General features: G+C 41.9%; 1 protein-coding gene across 5 annotated transcripts in view; it reads right to left on the bottom strand.

Moving 5' to 3' along the window:
- Positions 1–15,189, bottom strand: part of FOXP3 (forkhead box P3) — a 46,527-nt gene extending 31,338 nt beyond the window's left edge. For 4 of the 5 annotated variants that reach the window (XM_075259689.1, XM_075259693.1, XM_075259694.1 and 1 more), the window contains exon 1: positions 15,066–15,189. The gene's annotated coding sequence lies outside the window, so the exon portion shown is untranslated. Of the gene's footprint in view, positions 1–14,574; positions 14,624–15,065 lie in introns of those variants that run through there. The other variant, XM_075259691.1, reaches the window with a different exon arrangement.
- Positions 15,190–27,948: the final 12,759 nt, after the last annotated feature.

Genomic DNA, 27,948 nt, shown 5'->3' with positions numbered 1-27,948 from the left:
TGTACAATATGCATTAATCCAAAATTTGACCGGTGCAAAAGTATGGGCACCTCAACAGAAAAGTGACATTAATATTTAGTAGATCCTCCTTTTACAAAGATAACAGCCTCTAGTCGCTTCCTGTAACTTTTCATCAGTTCCTGGATCCTGGATGAAGGTATTTTGGACCATTCCTCTTTACAAAACAATTCAAGTTCAGTTAAGTTTTATGGTCGCCGAGCATGGACAGCCTGCTCTCAAATGATCTGAAAATAAAGATTGTTCAACATAGTTGTTCAGGGGAAGGATACAAAAAGTTGTCTCAGAGATTTAACCTGTCAGTTTCCACTGTGAGGAACATAGTAAGGAAATGGAAGACCAAAGGGACAGTTCTTGTTAAGCCCAGAAGTGGCAGGCCAAGAAAAATATCAGAAAGGCAGAGAAGAAGAATGGTGAGAAGAGTCAAGGACAATCCACAGACCACCTCCAAAGAGCTGCAGCATCATCTTGCTGCAGATGGTGTCACTGTGCATCAGTCAACAATACAGCGCACTTTGCACAAGGAGAAGCTGTATGGGAGAGTGATGAGAAAGAAGCCGTTTCTACAAGCATGCCACAAACAGAGTCGCCTGAGGTATGCAAAAGCACATTTGGACAAGCCAGCTTCATTTTGGAAGAAGGTCCTGTGGACTGATGAAACAAAGATTGAGTTGTTTGGTCATACAAAAAGGCGTTATGCATGGTGTCCAAAAAAAACAGCATTCCAAGAAAAACACTTGCTACCCACTGTAAAATTTGGAGGAGGTTCCATCATGCTTTGGGGTTGTGTGGCCAATGCCGGCATCGGGAATCTTGTTAAAGTTGAGGGTCGCATGGATTCCACTCAGTATCAGCAGATTCTTGAGAATAATGTTCAAAAATCAGTGACGAAGTTGAAGTTACGCCGGGGATGGAGATTTCAGCAAGACAATGATCCAAAACACCGCTCCAAATCGACTCTGCATTCATGCAGAGGAACAATTACAATGTTCTGGAATGGCCATCCCAGTCCCCAGACCTGAATATCATTGAACATCTGTGGGATGATTTGAAGCGGGCTGTCCATGCTTGGCGACCATCAAACTTAACTGAACTTGAATTGTTTTGTAAAGAGGAATGGTCCAAAATACCTTCATCCAGGATCCAGGAACTGATGAAAAGCTACAGGAAGCGACTAGAGGCTGTTATCTTTGCAAAAGGAGGATCTACTAAATATTAATGTCACTTTTCTGTTGAGGTGCCCATACTTTTGCACCGGTCAAATTTTGGATTAATGCATATTGCACATTTTCTGTTAGTACAATAAACCTCATTTCAATCCTGAAATATTACTGTGTCCATCAGTTATTAGATATATCAAACTGAAATGGCTGTTGCAAACACCAAAATATTTAGAACTAAAAATGATTAAGATTAATAGGGGTGCCCAAACTTTTTCATAGGACTGTATCTTACACAACTGCGAGGATACAGCAGTGGTTCTCAATCTGTGTTATGCATACCTCAGGGAGTAAACCCTGTAGTCCCTGGGGATACACAAGAGGCCCATTCTACGGATGCAAGGATTCACCGTAGCATTGTGCTCTACATCCTTTGAGTCCACCGGGAGACCCAAATGACAGAGAGCTGAACTGGTAAACCAATGATTATATACGGGGCCTGGTGGGTTGGGTGTCCGCCATTTGAAAAGTGCAGTACTTTTCTCTCCGCTGGTTTTTGGCAGTTTCTGTAACAGAGATTCCAACAGAAGCCAGCCTTAGTGTGGCGACAGTGTGGAACCCTTTATACTGAGTGTGGAGGCCCATGATACTACATGTGGGTGCACTGATGTGGCATTAAACTACCTGTGGGGGCCATTATATTGCATGTGGGGCACAGACGTGGCATTATACTACCTATGGGGCCATTATAATACATGTGGGGACATTGCATTACTGCTGCCGGAGGCTTCAAATGTATAATTTTGTTTGAAACTCTGGGGGTACTTGGTTAGGACTTTTTCTCAATATGTATACTTTGCTTCTAAAGGTTGAGAAACACTGCTGTACACAACTGTGAGGATTTACTAATTTTTTTCCAACATATCAAGTATATATTATTAGATAGACAGAAAGATATGAGAAAGACAGATGTGTTGCTCACATACAAAGAGACTGTTAATCCAGTGGTTGAGGGAGCCTTATGCTGGAATCAGGAGATTTGCCTACTCTTCTGGTCACCCCTTTTGTCAGGGGCCTCCAAAACCTTTCAGAAGAGTTGGCAAGTATGATAGATAGATAGATAGATAGATAGATAGATAGATAGATAGATAGATAGATAGATAGATAGATAGATAGATAGGTAGATAGGTAGATAGATAGATAGATAGGTAGATAGATAGATTTAGATCAGACCTTGAGGCAGTTTACAAGTATAACACCAGGGGGCCTGTGACTCCATGAAGTCCCCTATAGTGTCAGCGGGGGTGAGATTTAGAGTGCGGTGTCTTCTAATTAATAAGTATGTTCATTAACAGATTAATATGCAAATATGCCTCGTTATACATGGAAAAAGCAGTGATCGGGGAATTGTGTCGGCAGTGAAGAGCTGAGGATAATTTGTAGACATTCGAGTTACCTGGAATGAATCTTATAAGAGCTTCTGCTAATACCTCCTTATTCTAATAACATCTCCTACTTGGATATGACGGCAATTCATCGTTATCAGCGCAATCAGTAATTAGTCATATTAATAAAGTCGGATGTGTCCTCGGCCCTATAAGATGAAAGTAGCAATCTGCACTACAGCATGAACATAAGGGCTGCAGATAACAAGCAGAATACATATTGGTTCCTCCAAGCCGCCAATGATACCCGTATCTATTTACTGGCACACATGTATATATATATATATGTGTGTGTGTGTGTGTGTAGAGAGAGAGAAATGGCACTACAAAAGTAATTTTGTAGTAATTTTGTAGTATAATATTGACAACACATCTTGTATCTGCCATAACACAGGAAGTGCGGTGTAGACAAAACATCAGTACCCAGATACCAGTGTACCCGCACTATCAACTGCCAAAGGTGTAACATGAAGTTCCTGGGCCCTAATGCAAAATCTGTACCAGGTCACCAAGCATAATGTACTAATATATACACAATAGTATATTATACTAATAGTACTGGTCTCCTTATATTGGAAAGAGAAACACTTTGGCAGGGGTGTCCAGGAGAATGGCGCATAAAGTGGTATTTTTGACATTGCCAAGCCTTCTTCATGTATCTCCATGCCCCTTGGGTCACAAAATTCACTGGTCACACCACCTTTTATGCACAAGTTGCATATAATACGACTGCTACCTCAGCATTCTGGGAGATTGGCCTGCTCTTCCTGGGAGATCACATATACATAAGTATGGGGTATGTCCACATGTAGCGTAAATGTTGTACATTTTATGTCTCAAAATTATTTTACAGCGGGGTCACACGGTGGCTCAGTGGTTAGCACTGCAGCCTTGCAGCGCTGGAATTTGTATAGAGTTTGTATGTTCTCCCCGTGTTTGCATGGATTTCCATCCCATATTCCAAAGACATACTGATAGGAGAAAAAAAATGTACATTGTGAGCTCTATGTGGGACTCACAATCTACATAAAAAAAAAAAATTATTTCACAGCAGCAGCAAAGTGAATCTCAGCGCCAAATCTTTCAAGTCTTGAAACGCGTTATCGTTTTTTAGTTTTTTTCTTGTTTTTTTCATCTTTCCTATATTTTTCTTGTGTTTGAATTTTTTTTTTTTTCGAAATATGGATTAAAAGTTAAATTTTAAATGTACCCAGCGAGATGCCGGCCTATCCTTTTTCCATGTCATGTTTATTGGCTTCCTAAGTCCTGAAGCGACTCGTGCACCCTGAGGACTGCTCTACTTACGGTGAGATACAGAATCTTTCCTCTATTCTCTGCTGCTGAGGTGGGCTATAGAAAGGTAATTCCCCCAAAAAATTATCAATCTTTGGTTGTGTGATAGGGCCCCCAAATTAAAATTGTAGAACATGTTCCTCCCATTTTCAGATCAAAACATTCCCTTTACTGGCCCCCACACAGGGGCGTAACTACCGGGGTAGCAGCTGCCACAGGGCCCGGGACATTAGGGGCTCAGCGGCAGCCGCTACTGCTGCATTTTTTTTTTCTTAATAGGCTGTTACTGGCTGGAGTTATGAAATCAAATCAAAGGAGCTTTATTGGCATGTCCGAATAGATATTTGGCATTGCCAAAGCAAGTAAAGTGTGTGTGTGTGGGGGGAGTTGGGGTTGGGGGGGAGAATGGTGGGTATGGGGGGGAGGTGATTTGGAGTATAATAGTCTTTGGGGTCTCATCTTCCTCTCAGTTGGTGGAACTGGGCAGCGATCTCCACAGTCGACTCCTCTTCTCCCAGTAGGATGTAGAATTTCCTCTTCTCATCATCCAATCAGATTAATGCAAGTCGGAAGAGCTTTATTGGTGCCAGAGGGAATGGTTGGTATGGCGGGCAGGGCGTTCAGATATGTGGGAGTGGGTAATTTGGGGGGGCAGAAATGACCGGGGGGGAATGGGTGATTAGGGGGCATAACAGTCCATGGGTTTCATCTTCCCCTCATTTGGTGACAGCTGGACAAATATTGGGCAGCGATCTCCACAGTGGTCTCTTCTTCTCCCAGTAGGATGTAGAGTTTCCTCTTCTCGTCTGCAGATATGAAGTCTGGGATGTGGGCAGAGAGTCTTTAGTAGTAGACGGCCCTCACAGCTGAGTATTTGGTACAGTGTAGCAGGAAGGGTGACTCGTTTTCTAGGGCCCCCTGGTCGCAGTGTTGGCACAGTCTGTTTTCCCGTGACTTGGGTCTGCCTGTGTCGTCCTGTCTCCATCTCCAGGCTGTGGGCGCTCAGTCTGTACCGGCTCAGGGTCTGTCTGTGTTTGGGGTGGGGTATTTTTTCCAGGTAAGTGGCCATGGTGTAGTCCCTTTGCAGTGACTGGTACACGGTGAGTTTCTTGGAGTTATTTATTGCCCTTCTCCATTCCTTGATCTACCGCTCTTTGTCGCTCTCAATGGCCCCTTTTATTTGAGCCTTGTTCAGGGCATGTTGAGGGGTTTGGTTTGGCAGACGGCTGATGTTTGGTTGGGGGGCGTCGGGTTTGCACAGGAATTATACCAGATGGTAACAGGCCCTATTTACTTACCGATTCTGGCAGGGGCCGGGATCGGTAAGTGACACCGCGGGCCCCACAAACATTATTATTATACTTGGGGGGTCTTTTTAGACCCCTGAGTATAATGATGGGAGGCCCGGGATCCAAACAGGCTTTGGACCTACTTCTGTGACGTACCTAATGCGTCCCAGGTCATGTGACGTCCCGGACGTCATTGATGATGGCTGACACCACTGAGGAGTGCAGCGGAGCCAGGGATAGGTAAGTAACAGTGTTTTTTAATGTTTGTATCCTTCCCTCTGTCTGGGGGAGGGGGGTCAGTCGGGGTTAGTTGCCCCGATTTTTCCCTTTTTACTTTGGCCTTCCACCCTCCTTGTCCAAGCCTGCCTACGCAGCCACCACAAGGATGTGCTGTACCTGACACTGAATTTATGTTCCAGCGTTCTTCAGCGTCGTAACATGACATGCAGCGTCACCTAGAGGCAGAAATGGAGGCCAGCCTGGACAGAAGCATCGATGGGTGAGAAAATTATCAGCTGCTATCCATTGCAATAATCCAATATATAAATACAGGTATGTATCCATTGACTTCCATTGTTACAAAAATGGATGTGTGGCACACGTTAAAAGAAAACAACTTTGGTGTTGGCAGTTAAAATGACCCTTCTTCTGAAAGTTCTTTACCTCTTGAAAAACGCTCCCAGTTGCGGTATCTAGATCTGAATTACGCACCCTCCAGAAATCGATATTTCAGTTTATATGGAATGCCAGACAGCACCATATACCTTGTTCCGTGATGCTATCCGGTAAAACTGATGGAGGTATAGTGGTACCACTGCACTACTATTGAGTGGCTCATTTATATTGTATTCTGGGCAGCGCCCCATGCCTAATCGAAGCGGGTGGAAATTGAGACGCTCGGGTTGTCTCCAGTTCATCCCAATGCATTCTTGTAGTCCCGTTCCTCTCAGTTACCTGTTTCCCCCTTCCTGGGCACTTCTGCTTTATGGAGGCCATCTGGATAACCTGTTCAAAACTATTTCCCCCAGCCTCCCCACGTTTCTTTATGATATCTTTCTTGTATAACCCACTCCTCCCGGGGCCTCTCTTCTGCTATGGTCCATCCTTGGCCTAGTCCATATTGCTGATTTAGTTGATCCTTTGACTTTGGAGCTCATGACCTTTGATTACTTTACTTCCGTGTTGCACTTACCCACCTCAGAGTGGTATCATTAATAAACAAATAGTCCACTTTGTGACTACACAATTTGGGGCTATGCGGGTTTCTGTCCCCACCACTTTTGAAAGAATATGCAGAGCTAGTAAAGTACTTCCACAAAAGGCCTAATCTCTGGTATCTACAGTCTACTTTTATCTCTGGAGGGCTCACAAATACATGGCAAGGTGGACTGAGATAGGGAGATCTCGCCTGGTCAATGGCAAATCATTTGGTCCCGTGCGGCCAAGTCCTAAACCTGTACTACCTTCAGAGTGACAATGGGCATGCTATTCCACATCTTTTGGGATTGTCCTCTGATCCGCCCTTTATGGATGGAGGTCAAGGCCCTTAGTGATGCCCTTTTTCTGCAGGGAGTCCCACTGAACCCTTTCACCTACCTGCTCAATTTACCGCTCAGAAACCTGGATAAAAAGACTTCCGAGCTATTTCTATACCTGTGCACTACTGTTAAAACACTCATTGCTTTCCAATTGCTAGTGTAGAGGACATCTGTAGTCTGGAATTCCTGACTGCCTCTCTTTTTTTCCCCAAGATGGCGCCGCATGAGTGGCAGCCTCAATACAGAGCTACAAGTTGACAGCAACCTTTATCTTTCCTTTTTCACTCTTTTTGTCTGTATCTTCAAGAATCCTCTACTCAAGCAACCTAGCACTATGATTTAGCCAACTATATCAAATGGACGAACCTGCGGATTATTTTCTTTGTGATGTGTGTATTTTCTTTAAGTTTGGAAAATACCTGCTCATCTGGAATTTCCTTTGTACGTGTGCCTTGTTACCATCCCCCCATAAGCTAAGGAAAGTATGGATAACATGAGGCAGGAGAGGAGGGAGAAACCTGCATGAACTTGCGGACTTCTTCTTTCAAGGAAATGTTTTCGGTGTCTATTGCCTATGCGTGGAAGATGCCAGTGGTCGGCTGACTGATATTTCTTTCTTTTACTGTGGACATGTGGGACTCTGTTACAGCCTAGGAATCTACCATCCCCCCTTTCCCCATGAGTTAACTTCTTCAGGTGGATAGAACATGTGACAGCGGTAAGAAGATAGGAAGACGGCTTGCGATGAAGGATGGGATACTTTTTTTGGACATTTTTGTGGTTAAAGAACAATAGCGCAGATGCAAGATATGGAACTATCAGCTGAGCATGAGATCTCACGACCTACCAAAGGAACTACCACATGTTATTGTGATAGCTGCATATGTCCCTCACCTCTGTAAAAAACAGTTTCTGCCTGTTATGCCACATACTGTGTCCCCCTTCTCATGTCCTCCAACTGCAGTCGGGCTGTATTATCAACATCACTTTGAACAGAGAACTAAATGATCTTGTAGTTTGTCTTCTGTTCCTTTCTTTTTAGTTGCTATGACTCCTAGTATCTCTCTATCTGCCATGAGCTTGTATGTATTTCTCTCTTGCTATATACTACTGTACTACTGTACATTATGCTGTATCACACTGAATTTCCCCATTATGGGACTATTAAAGGATTATCTTAATTTATCTTAACCACGCGATGGAGGCCTTTGATGCCATATGGTCTTCTTGGGGCATCCATTGCATTCTGCAAGATCTCTAACTCCTACCCCTCTTCTCTCCTCCTCCTCTTTCCCCTGTCGTCCTCCCCGTACTCTCTGTGTTACATGTTGATTTTTCCCGTATTAAGCACATCCATGTTTCCTTAGATCAGGGGTGGGCAATTAATATTCCCATGGGGCTGCATGAGAAATTGAAACCGTTCTAGAGGGCTATGCGCGCCGTGGCAAATTTAGCTCCACCCACTTCTGTGTTGACTCCACCAATTCTCAATCATTTTTCCATGTACCCCCACAAAGTATAATCCTCCTACAGTCACCCTAACATTATACACCCCCACATTATAATGTTTCCCTCCAAATGTCCCACAGTATAAAGTCCCTTTCCTGGTGCCCCAGTTTAAACTAGCAGAAACTACAGGGGACAATAAACTGGGGCAGATTGAGGGGGACATTAAACAGTGGGGGTAGTTGGAGGGGGACATTAAACTGGGAGCAAATAGAGGCAGACATGTTCCCCTCCAGCTACCCCCCACAGTTTAATAAGCTCCTCCAGTTGCGCCAGTTTAATGTCTCCCTCCATCTGCCTTCAGTTTAACTGCCCCCTACATGTGCTCCCAGTTCCCTCCTCTTACTCACACATGCTGTCTCTTCTCTCCTTATCTTCCTTCAGTCTCCATTCCTGGCAGCTTGATCCTTCTGTTTAACAGCAACCACATTGTCCCGTGTGGCTCCACCCACTAACAAGTCTTAGCCTATCCTAGTGGGCTAAAGGATCTGTGATGACGTCATCACAGGTCCTTTAGTGGACCTCCCATTCAGCATCTACTTTTATCTCACAAGCAGTGGCGTAACTAGGAATGGCGGGGCCCCGTGGCGAACTTTTGACATGGGGCCCCCCCCCATCCCAACTGACGCCGAAGACCTCGACTGACCCCCTCCTCCGCACTCTATTATGTCCCTTACTTACTTGCCCCTGCACACAGTATTAACCCCAATAGTGTCCCCTGCACACACAGTATTAACCCCAATAGTGTCCCCTGCACACACAGTGTTAACCCCTATAGTGTCCCCTGCACACACAGTGTTAACCCCTATAGTGTCCCCTGCACACACAGTGTTAACCCCAATAGTGTCCCATGCACACAGTGTTAACCCCTATAGTGTCCCCTGCACACACAGTGTTAACCCCTATAGTGTCCCCTACACACAGTGTTAACCCCTATAGTGTCCCCTACACACACAGTGTTAACCCCTATAGTGTCCCATGCACACAGTGTTAACCCCTATAGTGTCCCCTACACACACAGTGTTAACCCCTATAGTGTCCCCTGCACACACAGTGTTAACCCCTATAGTGTCCCCTGCACACACAGTGTTAACCCCTATAGTGTCCCCTGCACACAGTGTTAACCCCAATAGTGTCCCTCTGTGGACACCCATAAACAATTATTATACTCTGGGGTCTTTTCAGACCCCAGAGTATAATAATCAGAGACTAATTCGGGAATAAAAACATTTAAAAAAAACCCCACTGTTGCTTCTTACCTGTTCCCCGGCTCCTGTGCTGTACTGTCCTCCTCTCGCGTCCTTCGTTAATGACGTCGGACGTCACATGACCCGGGAAGCATGCCGGGTTCATGTGACGTCAGAGACGTCAGACAGCAGTAGGACGGAGGCCTGGCAGGATCGCGGAGAGGTAACAGTTTTTTATGTTTATTACCTCTCCCGATCCGCCGGTCATTATACTCGGGGGTCTGCAAAGACCCCCGAGTATAATGATAGCCCCTGTGGGGCCCGCGGTGTCACTTGCCGATCCTGGCCCAGCCAGGATCGGCAAGTGAATAGGGCCCGTAACTGCCTATTGAAAAAAACTGCAGCGGTAGCGGCTGTCACCGGGCCCCCTAATGGCCCGGGCCCTGTGGCAGCTGCTACTGCTGCTACCACGGTAGTTACGCCCCTGCTCACAAGCTATGTGGGCCAGACAGAACCTGTCAGAGGGCCGGATGTGGCCCGCGGGCCGTACATTGCCCAGGTCTGCCTTAGATACTCTTGAGTTAATTGGCCACTCGTTGTGGTGAATTTTTTTTTTTTTATTCTTTCTCTACTATTAATGTGTCTTTCATTACATGTCCATATTTTACTGCTGTGTTTATGAGACCTTATACTGTATTCCCTTAAGTAAATTGTGTAGGTTCCTATGGGATAGCAGCAAACTGAGAAAACCTTGACAAATCGGAACAGAAATAATATTATAAAATTGTAATTCCCCTTTAACTAAAAAAAAAAAAAGAGCAACTATACCAAAATCTAACAAATCTAAAAAATAATAGTAAAAATAAAACATAACATCAAACAGCACAAAAAGTATAAGCTCCATTTTTTTAACATGAAATTGTAAAAAATAATGTATTGAAAAAGTGAGAAAAATATAAAGGGAAAACAACATGCCCATATAACTAATAGAAAGATGCATCGTTTCTGCCATTACATCTGTGGGATCTAAAAAATGTAAGAAAACTAACATTCTCTACCTTCGCAGCACTGATAGGTTTGCGGTTATATATTTTCGCATTAGTTAGCACTTGCTACTTGTAAATGGGTGTGGACCATCGACGGGATATGGCTCAAAAAGGTGGTTTTGGGTCTGTTTCTGAGAAAAGCAATTGCAGCATTTTCTGCATAGCTGCCGCTTGCGACGTCACTGCGGTCGCTTTTATCGGGTTGCGGATTGTGTTGAAGGAGGCCAAAGGACATTCACCACCGCACGGTACTTTCCTGTGGACGTCACAGTCCGCAACCTTCACACAAACCAATGCAACAGGTGAATCATACTTAAAGTGACAGGAGCTTTCACAGCAAGACTAATATTTCCAAAAATGAGATTAATTTTTTTGGACCATGATGTTCTAAATTAAGGGTAAATTTAACAGACACAGATGGCTACATGAGGAAAACCATAGTTACCAGACCTAGATTCTAGTATTACAAAATTACCATAATGGGCTGTAACCAAATCTTCAAGCCAGATGATCATAAATTTTGTCGGATAAGGGGTCAAGGTCACAAACATATCAATGTACATTCATCCCATACAACCAAAAAGACTATAAATGGGTCAAACGACAGCATCTACTTTACCTCCCTCTATAAAAGAATTTTCCAAAAATTTTCAATAAAAACAAAAATGCTAAAATTTTTGGAGCTGAAGAGAGATGGGATTTTACTAACTGGGGAAAAAAGATTACCATAAAGGTCAATTCACATGTGGCAGATTTTGGGCAGAAATTTCTGCAGCTGTCCCATCCATTTTAAGCCTTATCTTCCTGCTCAGATAAATGGATCTAATAAGTGGAATGTTGGGACCGAGAGTTTTGCAGCTAAATCAGTTGTGGAATCCGAAAAAAAGATGGAGCAGGACGCTTATTTTTTCAGCATCCTACTTCAATCTCTCCCTCCAACCGAAAACAGTGGGACGAAGGACGGAATTCATTTCAGTCACTGAAATCTCTGCAACAAATCTTTCACGTGTGAATATACCCTAATAGCACATTCTAACTACTATACACTATGTACTCTTCTGTTGTATACACGTATTATCACACAATAAAACCTCAGATGTACCAGATCTGTATTGTCCTTAAAGTCTTATGACTGCACAACTTGGGCACTTTACTCTCTGCAGCCCTAGCATGATATCACGTAATATAACACAATAAGGCTACATTATATCAGTGTAATAGATACAACACCTCTCATTTAATAGAAATGCAGTCATTTGTGTCACAAATGAAAAACATGACAACATATATGGAAGGGACAATGACGCATGGACAGGGAGAGAACGATAGAGGTGAGCAGGTCTCATCAGGAGGCGCAGCATTATTAAGGCCTCCCTAAAGATTAACTAGATTTGGTTACGGAGAATAAAGGAGTCATCTGTCTGCATGGCCAAGGGAATCCGAATGAAAAGAAAGAATCCAGCCTCCCACCAGATTATACCAATCGGCTGGAAGATAAAAGACCCGAACCCCCAGTAGATTAAACTGAATCTATACAATAATGAAAGGCTGAGACCCCAATTGATTCGTCCAAAGGGGAATTGGGAATTCATTTCCATACAGCCTGTGTGCTCGTGAATATAGGGTCTCTATGTTTACTAGATTAAGTCCCATTAATAAGAAAGCCTCCATTAATCTTCCCTTGCATTTCTTTGATTTTCCTATAATTTATGGGCTGACAGATGTGTTTGTCTTTCTGTACGAAAAGGGTTGCCATGGAGGTGGCACCGGCATGTGAAGTGGGAGACCCCGGCATAAGCAATTAAATCACGTAAACTGCAAGGGGGAAGCTATTGGTATCATTGCCCTTTTAAGATGTTCTAGGGACTTAGAATGGCGCAAAAGTGGCAAAAATTCACTTACAAAAATCTACATTTTTTGAAGTCTTGAGTAAAACATTTATCTAGTCACAAGGTACAAAAATAGTAATATTAATGCCAAATGAAGGAAGGGCAATGGAGCGAAAAATAGGGACATTTTAATAGTTACACATAGCTAGACGTGAGATTGATATATAGATTAGAAAGATATAAAAATAGATAGATAGACAGATAGATAGATAGATAGATAGATAGATAGATAGATAGATAGATAGATAGGAGGCAGATAGATAAGATAGATAGATAGATAGATAGATAGATAGATAGATAGATGTTAGGCTGCATTCACACGGAGTAACGCCAGGCGTTTTTTGTGTGTATTTTGTGTGTATTTTTACAGTCGTAAAAAGCAGTCTCCATTGAGTTCTATAGTAAAATGCTGGCGTTTTTTTACGTCCGTAATTTTACGTCCGTAATTTTACGTCCGTAAAATTACGGACGTAAAAATACAGGCGTATTTTACTATAGAACTCAATGGAGACTGCTTTTTACGGCTGTAAAAATACACACAAAATACACACAAAAAACGCCTGGCGTTACTCCGTGTGAATGCAGCCTTAGAGAGATATGAGAGAGATCTATCTATCTATCTATCTATCTAGACTATCTATCTAGTATCTTTCTAACTTATATTATCTATCTATCTATCTATCTATCTATCTATCTATCTATCTATCTATCTACTCCCTATCTCATATCTCTCTGCCTTATATTATCTATCTCATACCTATATAATATCCATCTTCTATCATTCACCTATTTTATACTTACCTATCTAGTCACTCACTGCAGGAACACTAATAATAATTTAAAATTATTTTAAATTTCTATTACAAATTCTTATTCTTCTATAATAAATTTCAACATAAGGACAATTCTCATTTTTATCTATCCAGTCACTAGTTACAAAAATGCTAAAATGAATTAAAAACTCAAAAAAAAATATAACCAAACATATACATTAAGATACACTATAATAACTTAAAAAAAAAAAAAAAAAAAAAAAACGCCATGTGGAATATTTGCATGCTACGTACATGTGACAGTATGACAAAATCTTTCATGTAGATTTTAAGAAATATATTTTTTAGATGTTAAATTTTTTTTATAATGTAATTATTTAGATAAAAGCTTTGACTCTTGGTATAACATTACACGCTCCCCCCTTATTCCTTACCTCTTTCTTCCTGATGATGGGCAGATGATTTTGAAAACATGCCCGAACAGTTCCTACTTATACCGCAAGGAAACGCCTCTGACCTCACGGAAACGTGGACATTTTAGCGTATTACATAAAAGCGACTTCTTTTTTTTTCTAGGTATTTTTAAAGAAATCTATAGGTTAGGAGAGAAAGGTTAAGACAAAAGGTTAAAATAATATGTAAGTGCGAGGGAAAAGAGCTTCACAATGGATAGGTACAACCAAGTTCTTGTATTTTTTTCTTCTTTTACATATTACTTACTTAGCTGAACAATAAGTCAGCTAAAGCTTCCATGTCTACAAGACCCCCCCCCCCCCCCAACACAGATGGTCCATAAGAATTTATGGAATTCATTAACTTAGTCGTCAAGTCAATTAACTTCCCAGACGATATTAATGTTGACTGACTATTGTTACTGTCATTTATCAACTTTTAAACATATAAGTGAGGAGAAAACATAACATTTTTCACAAATCAACTGTGATCCAGAATATGGACGACGATCTTGGCAAGACAATATATCCCTCTTGGAACAAAAATAGTTTTTGTCTGGGTGCCAGCCTAGAGGACCCGGGGGGAGGTGGAACTCATGCTATGCGTTCCAAGTTAAATGAAGATGAGTGATAACTCATTAAACAGACATCATTTATCATCAATATCTCATGATATTTTCCAGACCACAACTGGCCGAGGAGCGCAATAAAAGTACTTTGGCCAAGAAAGTACAAAGAGAGTTGTATAGTATATGATTGGAACATCTAGATAGCAAAATATAAAAAAAAAATCAGAGATAATATTTATGACTTCAAGCTCTAATAAAAGTATAATAAGATCTAAAAGTAAATTCTATAAAAAATGTTTAAGAAAAACCCCAAGGTCTTTTTGAAGGATTGGAATCATGTCTTATGCTCTATGACTGGCCTATAAAATGTATCTCAGCCTGGCCGATATAAAGTAACTTGTGGTTCAACTTACTACTCTCTGGATGCATGGCCAGAGTATTGTTACCGTCATCTCCGTTGGTTCTTCCGCCACAAAAACTTCCTTGTTCTAAAAAAAATTGTAGAAAAAAATTACGGGAAGGATAAGATTAAACGTCCAAATAAATGTCATTATATTACGTATAACTGGTTGGGTCAGATATTATTTGTTATTCAAGGTTTGGGTTATTTTATACTAATTTGTTTTTCGCTTTTTTCCCGCCAACGTGGAAGAAAAACAGGCACAAAAATTTTAGGCCCTTAGGTAGTGAATGGGTTAAATACGAAATGCTGATGGCTTCCGAGAGCAACTGTGTACTGAGCTTGAAAGGCTGACACAGCTGTCCTACAGGCCTGTTTCGGATGTCCCTCTAAGCCACCAACAGGAATGTTATTGAGGCTGCTCACTGACAGAAGAGGTCTCCTTTACAATAAACATTTCCTTAAATCCTGGCTTTGTTTTTTCCTTCCTGTGTCCTCACCTCTTTATTTAGAGTCATGCAAGTCACAGCGTCCATTATGGTCTGGAATGTCCACGATGCCTGCCTTCTTGGCCAGAGACTTAGCTCGTACAGTGTGCTGCTTGAGCGGACCGGGTGCGTCTTGTACATCTGGGCTCTCACAGACCTTCAGGTACAGGCTCAGTCTTTTATCTCAAGAGTGCCCTTTCATCTTGAAGCCAAGAACTGACGTCATATCAAACCATTCTGCCCGACAGAGGGACACTGAATCTGCTTCATCCACACAGAGAACCTAGTAGGAGAATCAGACTACTATAGATTTTGCTTTGTCAATGTTTTTGTTGTAAAGGGCTCATTCCATGATGAGTTTTACCTATCGATTCAATGTTAAAGACTCTATTGTGATCACACATGCCCAAGAGACACGGAATATTATCAAGACATGAAGTTTCATACATTGTAAGGTTAAAAAAGTCCCATCAAGTTCAACCAGGGACAAAATTTGGTAACCTGAGCCCACCAGTGTGCAGCCCATTCTTCAATTATGATGTAGCAACTTAGGTTCTGTTTGCAGTTCGTTGGAGCCTTACATCAGAGTGTATCCCTCAATGTATACCTCCAATGTATGCCACCATAATACGTTACCTATTGGCCACTATGTACAAAAAAATATACATTTTCTTCCTGCGGCCCTTTGTATTGCAAAGAGTAGTCTACTCTACAAAAAGGTATAATACCCCAACCGAAGTTAAAAGGACACTCTTTGAGCATCTTTCTGGTGAGTGGAGGGCTAGGACTACACTTGGTATATGTGCCGGCTTTGATGTTAAATGGCCACCAAGTACTTTGGTGGGCCAGTCCGACTATTTTTCTTGTTTTAGTAATCCTGAGAAGGCAAAACAACTATGATCCTCATTCACGAGAAGGAAATTGTATGCTTTATGCTGAAGGTGTAAAGTTTGGAAAAGTAGTTATGTTATATTCTTTTTTTCAACTCTAAGTTTTATTGAGGGAAATTTTTGGAATACAGGATAAAAAAATAAAAAGAGCAAGTGCAAGTGAGGATAAAGGGCTAAATGCCAGACTCCCGGATAGAATACAGAGGCAATAGTCACCTTATATACTAATAGTTTATTAGATTACATAGTGGGTCAAATAAAGACCTAGGTCCATCAAGTTCAATTGTTCTGTACTTACAAAGCCAAGTTGAACAAGAAGAAGGCAAAAACCACTTAACATAAAGTGTAAAAAAAATTCCCTCCGGACCTCTGTTGACAATCGGACAAATCCTTGGATCTACATTAATACCATTAGCCCTGTAGAAAGATATCTAATCCTTTCCGCCATCAATAAATCTGCAGGATCCACTTCCATTATTTTACAGCTTGGATAATAAAGTGTTCCTTCGGGATTTCCAGACAAATAATAATAATTGTGAGGTGGTCCCTTTGTGTGTTTTTCAATAGGGTACAACTGTTTTAGATGAACACCTCACACATTCATGTAAATCATTGTCTGGAGATTTGAACTACTGTACATAGGCAATGCTTTGTTTTTTTATTTTTGCGACTTGTAAGATGATATAGATCAGCAAGAGCGAGACAAATACAGTGAATATACCATAAGCTAGAGTAAAGGGGAATTCCACCTTCGTCTTATGACATTTCATTACATGAGAGGTGAACTGGTACCCCATTGCAAAAAAAAAATCTATATCAGCTGCCCCACTAAATATAACTGATACTCTGTCACCATTTCATAATAGCAGGCTGTACTACACCGCCCCATCCTGGCCAGGACAAGCACAGAATGGTAATAAACGCGTTTATCAGGGCTCGTCTGCATTGACCAAGTAGGGATTACCTTGCATATTAAGGTGCATAGTAGTTCCTTAAAATTTGCTTTTAGTCCTGCTGTTAATCTGATTACAGGGTATTCCACTGCTGGAACCTCCTACAATCAGCGACAATCTATAGAGGAATTGGAAGGCAAGTGGTTAATTTCCTCAAATTGCCCCATGGAGAAAAATTATTACCCATTTAAAGATGCCCCCAACTCCCCTATTTATTGAATGCAGAGAGAACATCTGACTGGGGGTAGCTGCTTCTCTCCTCAACATTTTCGGCTCTGAATGACTGGAGACAAGATAAAGTAAGGTTGGGGCTCCACATAGTGTAAACACAACGTTTTACAGTAATTGCAAAGTGGATAGGATTCTGGCTAATACCATTCACTCTGCCGAAAAATAGCAATTTCATAAAATGTCTTTGTAAATGGCAGCATGTGTATTATACCTGCCGAAACACCAGTGGTTTCCCTACAGACAAAATGGAAGCGGAAAGTCCAGAGGAAAACTCTGCAATCTTTTTGTGAAAAGCGATGTGGGGAAAACATTAGTCTATGACTAGTTCTGCAGATTCTTCTCATGTAACTGCATTGTGTCAAGGTCTGGGGTTGCTAGGTGGGGTGACATAGACACACAAGTCCAGACTCTTTAGTCCAAAACAAAGGTAGAGTTTATTTTCTCTCAAAAATATAGTGGAGCAATAAAAGGAAACAATACAAAAATAAATACCTGCCCGGCTAGGCACTAACTAAATATAGAATAGGTTACCTCACTTAGAATAGCAGAAATCCAAAAGCCAGTAGAATCATTCAGGACACAGCTCCAAAAATATGACCTCTCTCTTTGGCTCTCCAGCCAAACTCTGCCAAAGTGTTGCTGCTGGAGCAACTTCTTAAGCCTCCTTGACGAGGAGACTCTCTGCAGCTGAGTCGCTGCCGGAACATCCCCAAAGTGTGGACTGGAGGAGGGTGGAATGACAGGTCCCACTACCAACCTATCTGTCATTCCTAAAAATCCAGCCCAATACTGAGCATTTCCCAAAATGCTCAGCAGACGAAAGTTGTCTGCTGAGAACAAACATTTCTGGAGTTTTCTCATTTCACCCACCTGAGTAGTCTGGGTGAGATGTACACCCCCTCCATTACCTGACCAGCCATCGGCTTACAATTGTTACTGTTTTGCTCCTATAAATTTTAATTTTCTTAGTATTTTGTAAATCCACCTTTGGCTCTCAGCACTGCCTGAATCCTTTTGGATAGACTTTCGATGAGATTTAAGCATGTCTTAACCAAAATCTGATCCCAGGTCTCTTCTACACGTTCTCAATGCTGGTGCATACTGGTAGACTCACTTGGGTACAAATACAGCTTTTTCTTCAAGTGCTCGATTTGGTTGAGGTCTGAAGACTGAGGGGGCCAATCCTGCACCTCTACTTCATTGTCACTGAACCATTTCTTCGCTAAATTGATGTATGCTTCGGGTCATCCTTTTCCTATCCATAGTACTTGGGTGTATGAAGTACCTCATCTTGTAGGATACTCACATATAGCTCAGCATTGAGACCACCATCAATCCTGGTCAAGTATCCAATGCCTTTGCGTTTACGGCGGCCATCTTACCTCCATTAGTGAAATTGGTGTTAGGGATTAGGCAGTGAAGCCAGAGCTCCCACCCACACTAAATTTATTGCAGACTTGCACTCAGACAGCTGGGAACACTAGAACTGTGTCCCATAGTTGCCCTATCAGCAAAAGACAGGAGGATTGGAGAGTCACCTCTAGTGTGCGTGCTCCTTACACCCCAGCTATTATCGTAAAGCAGCTAAGGCCTAGTTCACATCTGCTTCAGTAATCTATTCGGGGGAGTCCGCATGGGGGCCCCCCTGAATGGACTACTGAACGCATTGGCAAGCACTGTGCAGTGAAAGAACACGGACCCCATAGACTATAATGGGGTCCATGGGGTCCATGTGCTTTCTGAAGACAGGAAAGTAGATTATGAACTGCTTTTCTGTCCGCATGTTCCATGTGGAGATTGTGCGGAAAGCACATGGACCCCATTATAGTCTATGGGGTCTGTGTGCTTTCACTTTACACCGCTTACCAAAAACACAAGTCTCAATGTATCCGCCCTGGTCTTACGGTTCATTTACGCTTCTGATTTTCTTTTATTGTTTTCTATACATCACACTTACTGTATATTTGTCATTTTGTCGCCTAGTGGTTTTCACACCTCTGAAAGGAAATAAAGATTTCCTGACAAGTCATGTCAACTACTATTATGTATTTTGTTTTTATTGAAATAAACTTTTTGTGCTCTTTTCTTGCTATTAATTTACTGGATATCATTATATTGATCTTATTTATTGTCCTCTCTTCAATTGCATTCTTCTTACCAAGCCAAAAGCTGAACCATGGTTGAATCTATATTTGTAGTGTGCATTACCCAAAAGTTTGATGAACATTGCAGATTTATGGTGGTTTCTGATCCGAATCACTGCAAAAATGTAACAAAACTGATTAGTTCATTGATCATCAGGACCTGCAGAGACAAGGTCTCTTGATCATATCTCTGTAGGTCCTCAAGTCAGAAAAGTGTATAGTATTTGGGGCTTGCCCTGGGTCTGCAACTGGTACAGATTCATCAGAAATCACTTGATGAAAAAGTGCTACAAGTCTGACTTTTTCATGCAGCTATTTAATTTAACAAAATGGACACCCAACGGACCCCAATATACAGGGTCGGACTGGCCCACCGGGGGACCAGGGAATCCCCAGTGGGCCCCGAGTCTTCACTATTAGTCCTCATTATGGGGGCCATTATTGGGCTCTACCGGACCTCCACTGCCTTATTTTTTAATAGGCAGTTGACGTTCAGTAAGGCTTCTACCCAGGGCGGGTGTCATCACCCGGCAAGTGCCGGGGCCCCAACCTCCTTAGGGGACCTACTGGGTTGCCGGGTGCTGACTGTGTGAGCTGCTGAGGGACAGAGACTCCTTGCTTCAGGAAGATGCTCTTGGGCTTAAAGGGCTCTATCAGCAAAATTATGCTGTATGATCCCCACATATGACAGGCACTGCTAATGTTATTTTAACCCCCTCCCCTTTTAAAATAAAACCCTAAAACATATATGTAAATTATACTTATTGTGCACGGTGGGCAGTGATGCACGATCCGACGTAATCTTCTGGCACGCCTTCCTCTTCTTTCTTCTTCTTTCTGTGATGCTCTCCGGATCTGGCTCTTCCCCGGCTTCATCGTCGTCTTCTTCCGGCGGTTCAAATCCAATTGGTTCAAATCCGGTGCGTGCGCAGTAGCGTTCTATGTCCCAGTAGCTACTATGATTGGGCGGTCACTTTGGGGGTCTCGTCTATTGTATTTTCTCTTGTAAGCTGCAAAACCCGGCATGTACCCTGATATACGCTCGCACCGCTTATATATATATTCCCCTCCTGATGCATTTGGCGATTTTTGGGGTTTTTTGTCTTCACATTATTCAAGCTATATATTTTTATTTTTGTGTTGATGTGACCATATGAGTGCTTGTATTTTTCCAGGATATGATGCATTTTGTAATGACACCATTTTTGGGTGCCTATAACTTATTGACTATTTTTCATTAACTCTTTTTTGGTGGATAAAAAAAAAAATAAATTAATTCTGGCATTGCATTTTACTTTTTAAATGTTTTTCCACACGGCGTACAGCCTAAGTATCATGTTCCCTTTATTCTGCGGGTCGGTACGATTACGGCGATACCTCATTTATAGTTTTTTTTATGCGTTAGTAATTTTGCAGAACAAAAACCCATTTGGGGACATAAATCAATGTTTTTTGCTTCACCATCTTCTGAGATGCGTAAAATTTTTAATTTTCAGTTGACATAGTTGTTTGAGGGCTTATTTTTTTGCGGGACAACCTGTGCTTATTGATACCGTTTTGGTGTACATACGACTTTTTGATCACTTTTTATAGCATATTTTCTAAGATGAGATGGCAAAAAAAAAATCATTATTTCCGACGGTTTTTTTTTCCATTTTTCTCTCGACGTTTACCATATAGGTGAAATAATGTTTTAGTTTTATTGTACAGGTTGTTACGGATGCGGCGATACCAAATATTAATTGTTTTTTTTATTAATTTTAGGCGTTTTTAACTCATTTCATATAGGAAAAGGGAATTTGGAGGCTTTATTTATTTATTTATTTCACACACTTTATGAATTTTTTTTTTTACACTTTTTTTTTTACATTTTTTATTTGTCCTATAAGTACACTTGGACCAGCAATACTCTGATTGCTGGTCCAGTACTATAGCCTGCAATACACGTGTATTGCAGACTATAGAGGACGTGAATCTATGCAGACGCATAGATTCACTTCCTGCATCATGGCAGGATCAACCAGGTACGAGGGGGTCCTAGCAGCCTGGGGTCACTAGCCAGATTGTTAAAAAAACAAAAAACAGTACCGTTGTCCTCCGCCTGTCTGTTCGGTCTCATGGCAACACCTAATTTCTGGAAATCCTGTACCCAATTCCTCTTAGCGGTCACATAAGGTGCAGGACTCCCAGCAAGAAGTTGCCAGCACGAGACTGAATGGACACTAGTGGCGGACAACAGGGTGCCGAGGACAGGCGAGTATGCTTTTTAATTTTAAACCTCTGGCCCACCACATGTTTTGCTCCAATTCTTGGACAACATCTTTAAACGATTTTTCCATGTTTCTAATATTTATGGCCTGTCCTTAGGATAGGCCATCAATATTACATCTGCGGGAGTCTGACAGCCAGGACCTCTGCAGATGACTTTTTCCATTACAGTGCGGCTACAGGTAATGATGATAACTCTAGGAGCCACGCTGCTCTGTTGCCATATCGGATGTAGCAGTGGGTTTAGATGTTGTGCAGTGGTACACATCGTATGGCAGGTGAGCAGCATGGCTCCTGATATGTTATTACCTTTAGCCACCCTGTCTCAGTACAGCTCATCTACAGGGGTCCTGGTGGTGGGCCTCTAAAAACAATTCCACTGGTGGGTCCTAGACACCCCAGTCCGACTCTGCCAATATATTCAATGGGTTTCTTAGAGCTCAGTTCGTGCCCAAAATTTTTAAGGTCCATTGTTGTATGTTTCTCCATTCTTCTGAGCCTCCAGTGGACCATAAGTATAGAAATCAATATATTGGGAACTCTTGCAGAAGATGTCATCCCAAAGACTGCATTTATAGATACATGGGCTATTCTGGTTAGCAGAGTCTAGGGGGTCATGAGTTTTCATGATTAAACCCTTTGCAGAAAACTGAGCTTTACTTCTACAGGTCTCCAGGTTGTGTCTGTAGAGTATTCAGCAAATGGTGGAGCAAACAGGAAACTGAGAAGTCATGAAAACCAAGGGAAATCCAAAAACATTGCCAGAGACAGAGCCAAGACTACCAGGAAAGAACATACAGGAAGAAATGGGAGATTAGTAACCAAATGGTCCGGGGGCAATACCAATATTCCCACATTATATGTTAGGTCTGAAGATGATAAGAATACTATTTGTAAAAAGTGACTAGATCCCCTCCATTCTGACATCCATTATTAAATGCCTGCAGTTCTGAGCACTCCATTACCATAGAGATCAATGAGCTGGGTCAAAGGGTTATCTAGATCATTAACAGTATAGACAATTAAGCGGATTATTTTTTTCTGGCGCAAGTAGGCGGTTTTCTTGCATGACGGATGATGTATGGGGAAACATGGGAAGACCAGCAACACACTTAGCAAGACTTGTTCAATGCAGGAGAACGTGACTCTCTTCTAGACTATCGTTAAAAACACTGAACCAGACATTTAAGAGACTTTTTGAGGGCTCTGAATTCTGGGAATTTTAGGAATTTTGTTTGGTAAATGTCAATGTTTGCAGATAATTTCAGACACTCTAGAAGAAACTATAAAATAAGCAAACACACGAGTGGACAGTCCCTCGTAGACTTATGGTAGGATAGGGTAGGATAGAAATATTTATGGCCACCATATAAGGAAAGTATGGATGTTTGATCAGATCCTGAGATTTGGCACAGTGCACATACATCATCTGGCACTTCTACCGCCCCCCAACAGGACATAGGTGTCAAAATAGATGAAGACTCCAGACCAAAATCCAAAATAATGAGATCCCCTGAAATACCTTAGACCAGACCCTAGAATATTTGCTGAGTACAAAGCATGAAATATATTCAAATTCTAGACTAGACCCCAGAACAACTACACACCTCAGACAAGAGAAGGAAAGAAATGAAGGCCAAACCCAGTAGAAAATATTATCCTGAGATTAACTAAAGACCTCAGACCAAACCCCAAATCCCCCTAAAATGTAGACAACTTACACTAACTCAAAATCTTTGCATTCATCAATAGTCGCTGCTCAATTGATTCTGGCAAAGTTGGAATTTTTTCTCTAGCCCCCACCATTCCTGAGCAATGTTAATTTCAGAACATTTATGCTCTCTGCTGTCAGATGAGTCATCCCTGTCTTTCTGCTTTAGTCTAGGACCACCCACCTGACAGCAGAGAACATAACTGTGCTGAAAGTAACAGAAATGAATACTCAGGAATGGTGAGGGCTAGAGAAAAATTTACAACTGGACGAGAATCAGTGGAGCGGTGCCGAGTGAAGGATGCAATGACTTGGAATTGGTGGAGTTAATGAAATGTCCTCTTTTAATGGAGCTGTCTGCTTTGGACTCGGCCATTGTGACCTTCAGTGATCCTGTAGCACCACCACATGTGAAATGCAGCATTGCTTGTAGACTAGTATAGCTGTGCTGCGTTCTTCGGGGTCAGACAAAATATATCCAGTGTTCTGATGTGAAAAAAAAAATGCAAATTGTGTTGCATTCCATTTTTGTACAATTTCTTTTTTTATAATTTGCCCTTTTACCCAGGAAGCAAGGAGGGCTCCAGCACCCCGCAAGTTTCCTATATCTACATCAGAATAGACTACCTATAAATGACGTGTATTACGGTTGAGCGATCGTGTTTGGAAAAAATCGGATTATGATCGGCGATCGAGAAAAATTCACGATCGCTATCGGAATCCCGAACATGATCTTTTTAGGTGGGATCGATATTGGTACTATTTCCCACAATGCTTTGCTTAGCCTTCACACTGAGTATATAGTGTATATTTAGTGTGAAGGCTCCACTGCGGATCCATAGGAATGAATGGAAGCTGCCGAAACACAGCCTTAACCCTCTGCGCGCCGGCTGCCTCCATTCATTCTAATGGGAGACTAAAGTAACATCTCCAGTAGCTACTTACCTCCAGAGATGGCTGCTCCGGTGTTCTTCGCCTCACTGGCCCTCCACGCTGCTCTTCTCGCCTTGCTGCCCTGCCTCCCAGGTTAGTGTTTAAAGAGCTAGGAAGGCGGGGCTTGTGGCTTAGGAGAGTGTGGGCGGGGACAGGGTGGGGAGACGTGATGTCTCCCCACCCAGTACCCGCCCACACTCTCCTAACCCGCCCACACTCTCCTAACCTGGGAGGCAGGGGGAAGTGAGGCAAGAAGAGCAGCGTGGAGCACCAGCGAGGCGAAGAAGAACACCGGAGCAGCCATCTCTGGAGGTAAGTGGACACCAGGGGGGACTAAGTAGCCAGAGGATTAAAAAAAAATCCTCTGGCTACTTAGTGATTCACTACACAGCGTGGATTCTAACAATTAAAGAGTTCAATTGTTAGATTCCATGCTGTATAGTGAATAGGATTGCTTTTAAAATCTAATCTCCGATTAATGAAAAAATCCCATTGACTTGCATTGTGATCGGAATTGGGATCGAGATCGGGTTCAAATGAAAAATGATCGGAAATCGGATTTTAAAATCAATCCTGAAAAGTCAAGATCGGCTCAACCCTAATGTGTATATCTCTTTAAGGCTGACTCACTATTAGGTGATATGAACAGGAAAAACAAGTCACTTCAACATACACTACAGATCAAACAAGGACATCACCGGTGATACCCGTTAAAGCTGCAGAGAGCACCAGACTCGCATATTTTAGCTAGTAATAATATTCGCACTTTATGATGTGATAATGTGTTGGGCGCCAGGATCTGAGGGTTACGAGTACTAGTAAGGAATATGCTAAATACTGATTTATTTATGAAGGTGTCAAAGCACAACTGATAATGGAATACACCAAAGAGATTACACCTCGCAAATGTGTTATATCGCTAATGTGGGCAACCTGGGATCTTCCAGCTGCTGCAGATCTAGAAATTCCAGCATTCTTCTAAGAGACTGCACATCATCTCCTGCCATTCTGTACAGCAGTTGTAAACCAATATAAAGGGCAAAATTGGGAAACTTCCAGGGTGCTGTAGGCCTTACCCTCTCTAGACAAAAATTAGGATAATCTACAGAAGATGGGAATTTTGCATGTACAATAATCAGGCTCATATCTCTTAATTGGATATTTGTCAACTGTTCCAATTTCTGTCATATTATGGAAAAGAAGATGGGTACCATCTGAAAATATACGCAGATATATTATAAAGCTACTGGAGAGTTGTATACATGTCCAAATCCACAATGTATCCACAAAACAGAAGAAAAAGCCACATGAAAAAACTGTTCCAAATTGTGTCAAATTTTTAGAATCAATTTTGAAAAATTCCATTTCCCAAAAGGGCTGGATTTATTCAAAAATTTCACCCCAAATGCTTTGGGGTCATCATGGGGCAAGGTCCTAATTTTGCACACTAAAATGTTGGTAACATGGATGTTCAGTAGTTCCCAAAAAAGCAGTTTCTCCAAAAAGTTGGGCCTCAGGCTAAGCTTTTGAGATTAGGGGATATAAAATGGGCTCCTGTTTGGTTCATCTTTGTGTTTTCTTGTCTCGTCTTCCCCCTCTCTTTTGTCTGTGTGTGTGGTCCTGACTGTTCGTTCTGTTTTTTTTTGTTCTTTTTGGGGTTTTGTCCCCTCTCCCTGTCCCCTGTATGCTTTTACCGTTCACATTGTCTGGTCCATGCGACCGGTTTATCTCTCTATATTTGCCACTTCAGCATTGAATATATTCTATTGATCCTTCTTAGTTGGGGGTACCCCCCCCCCCCTCGCCTGTATATGCTGTTTGGGGCCTGCGTGCCCCGTTCTTGGATTTCTTTGTCCTTGTTTTTTTCTCCTTATGAGAACTTTTCAATAAAACCCGACTATACATAAAGTGGGCTCTTTTCTCCGATCACAAGTCTGTTTAGTACATAAGTATCTTGTCCAGGTTGTACCTGGATATGTTCTATTACAACCTCTGAAGAAGCAGAGGACACAGCTTGGCAGGGGTATAACAGGTCACCATGAAGCCATACTGCAAAATTGGTAATGTGCCCCTTCTCCACCAAGACCACGTTCAGTAGCATGTTTTTTATATATCAATGCAATTATGTGTTAACAGAGCCAGACCTGACGCTGCTGGTATATGAACAAGCAGACTGTATGAGTCAGTCCTAAATGCGCCTCTTTGTCGTCATTGTATTTCAATAATTGGATAATATGTTTTCTGTGTGCACCGCTGGCAGGAGAGGAAGCGCTCGGTGGTGGTGAGTTGCTGGGATTATTAAGGAGGCTATCAGTCCTGTCACCCCCACCCCAACCTTCTCGCTCTAGAGGATCTCTCTGTTCTGTACTATATAAGGCCCTTCAGTGTCTATATGAACTTGCTTCGGGACCCTCAGAATCAGACCTCATAGTCTTAAAGGGGTTTTTTGGACCCAAATCGAGTTTACATAGGAATGACCTATGCACTGGAAGGGACAGGTGTGGCATGCCAGTAGTCGAACCCCACAAATCCCAAAACCTGAGGGTAGATCATCAGTCTGAAAATGCAATATGGGGATGGAAACCCCTTTAAGGCCAAAATAGAGCTATTCAGCAACATAATGCATTGTAAGCCATAACAAATCATCAAAATATATACTTGTGATTCCTTCTTATATGTGGATATTTTAGGGCCCTCTTGTATTATTTATGGTCAGCTGGTAATATATAGACTGTGTCACAATAGTCGGTGCATGGGCATAGCAAAGAGGGGGTAGTAGATTAACTGGACAGGTGCCCAGGGTGATGGGTGCCAACAAGCCATTTTGCTTTGGCCGGGGTATTCAAATACATAGCTAGGGTGGAACAGAAGCTCTCGCCCGGGTGAAGTAAAGCCTTGCTGTGTCTCTAATGTGTTCCCTATTTGTAGACTATAAGCTGTTACGAACAGCTGTAAATAACTCAATGTAGTGACATTATAAAAATAAAAGAAGAAAATTCTGTTTCCACAATGAATATTTTAAGTATAACGTCTTCAGGCCAAACTATCTAAAGTATGAGCGAAATGATTGTTCATTTCAGGTTGCCTAGCAACCACTGACTTCTTGTGTGGGTGACCACTATCGGAGTCCAAGTTCTATCTGTGACCATAATACATTGGAGGAAAAGTGAGAAGGCAGCACACAAAAAAAAATCACAAATATTCTAAGTATTGTAAGATTCTGTTCAGACAACCATGATGAAAAATGGCAATGAAAAAGGGATATTTTATACAACCACTTTGCGTTCATGGGGCACGTTTTCAGGGATCCCCCATAGACCTGAGTCCTGTCAAAATGGACCGTCAAAAACTCTGTCATGTGACTAGCCCCATTGAAATGGATTGTTTGTATCGCAATTATGTTGTTCATGTAGATAGAGCCTTAGATGATGATTGCAGCAGGTCTTCACCATGAATAATAAGAGGGGGCCCTAAAACATTCACATTTTATAAAGAGTCAGTGTGGTTTCTGCAAGCATTGCATATATCAATAGTGTTAAATAATAAATGTCATAATATATCTTATTACAGAAAAATGCCCTTTTCTCCACTTATCAGACGCCTGTTTCTCCATTTTGCCTCTAGTACTGATCATCCATTCTCACTTCACTGCTAAAATCCTTGTTGAGAGAGGAGACAGATTTTCAGCAAAGATTTTAGCTGATGCCTATAGAATTCTATGGAGGAGAGGGGTATAACTACATAGAGACACCCAGAGATGCTGCT

This window comes from Leptodactylus fuscus, chromosome 11, assembly GCF_031893055.1.
Source record: "Leptodactylus fuscus isolate aLepFus1 chromosome 11, aLepFus1.hap2, whole genome shotgun sequence".
NCBI classification, from domain to species: Eukaryota; Metazoa; Chordata; class Amphibia; order Anura; family Leptodactylidae; genus Leptodactylus; species Leptodactylus fuscus.
This window is presented reverse-complemented; position numbering and strand designations above follow the sequence as displayed.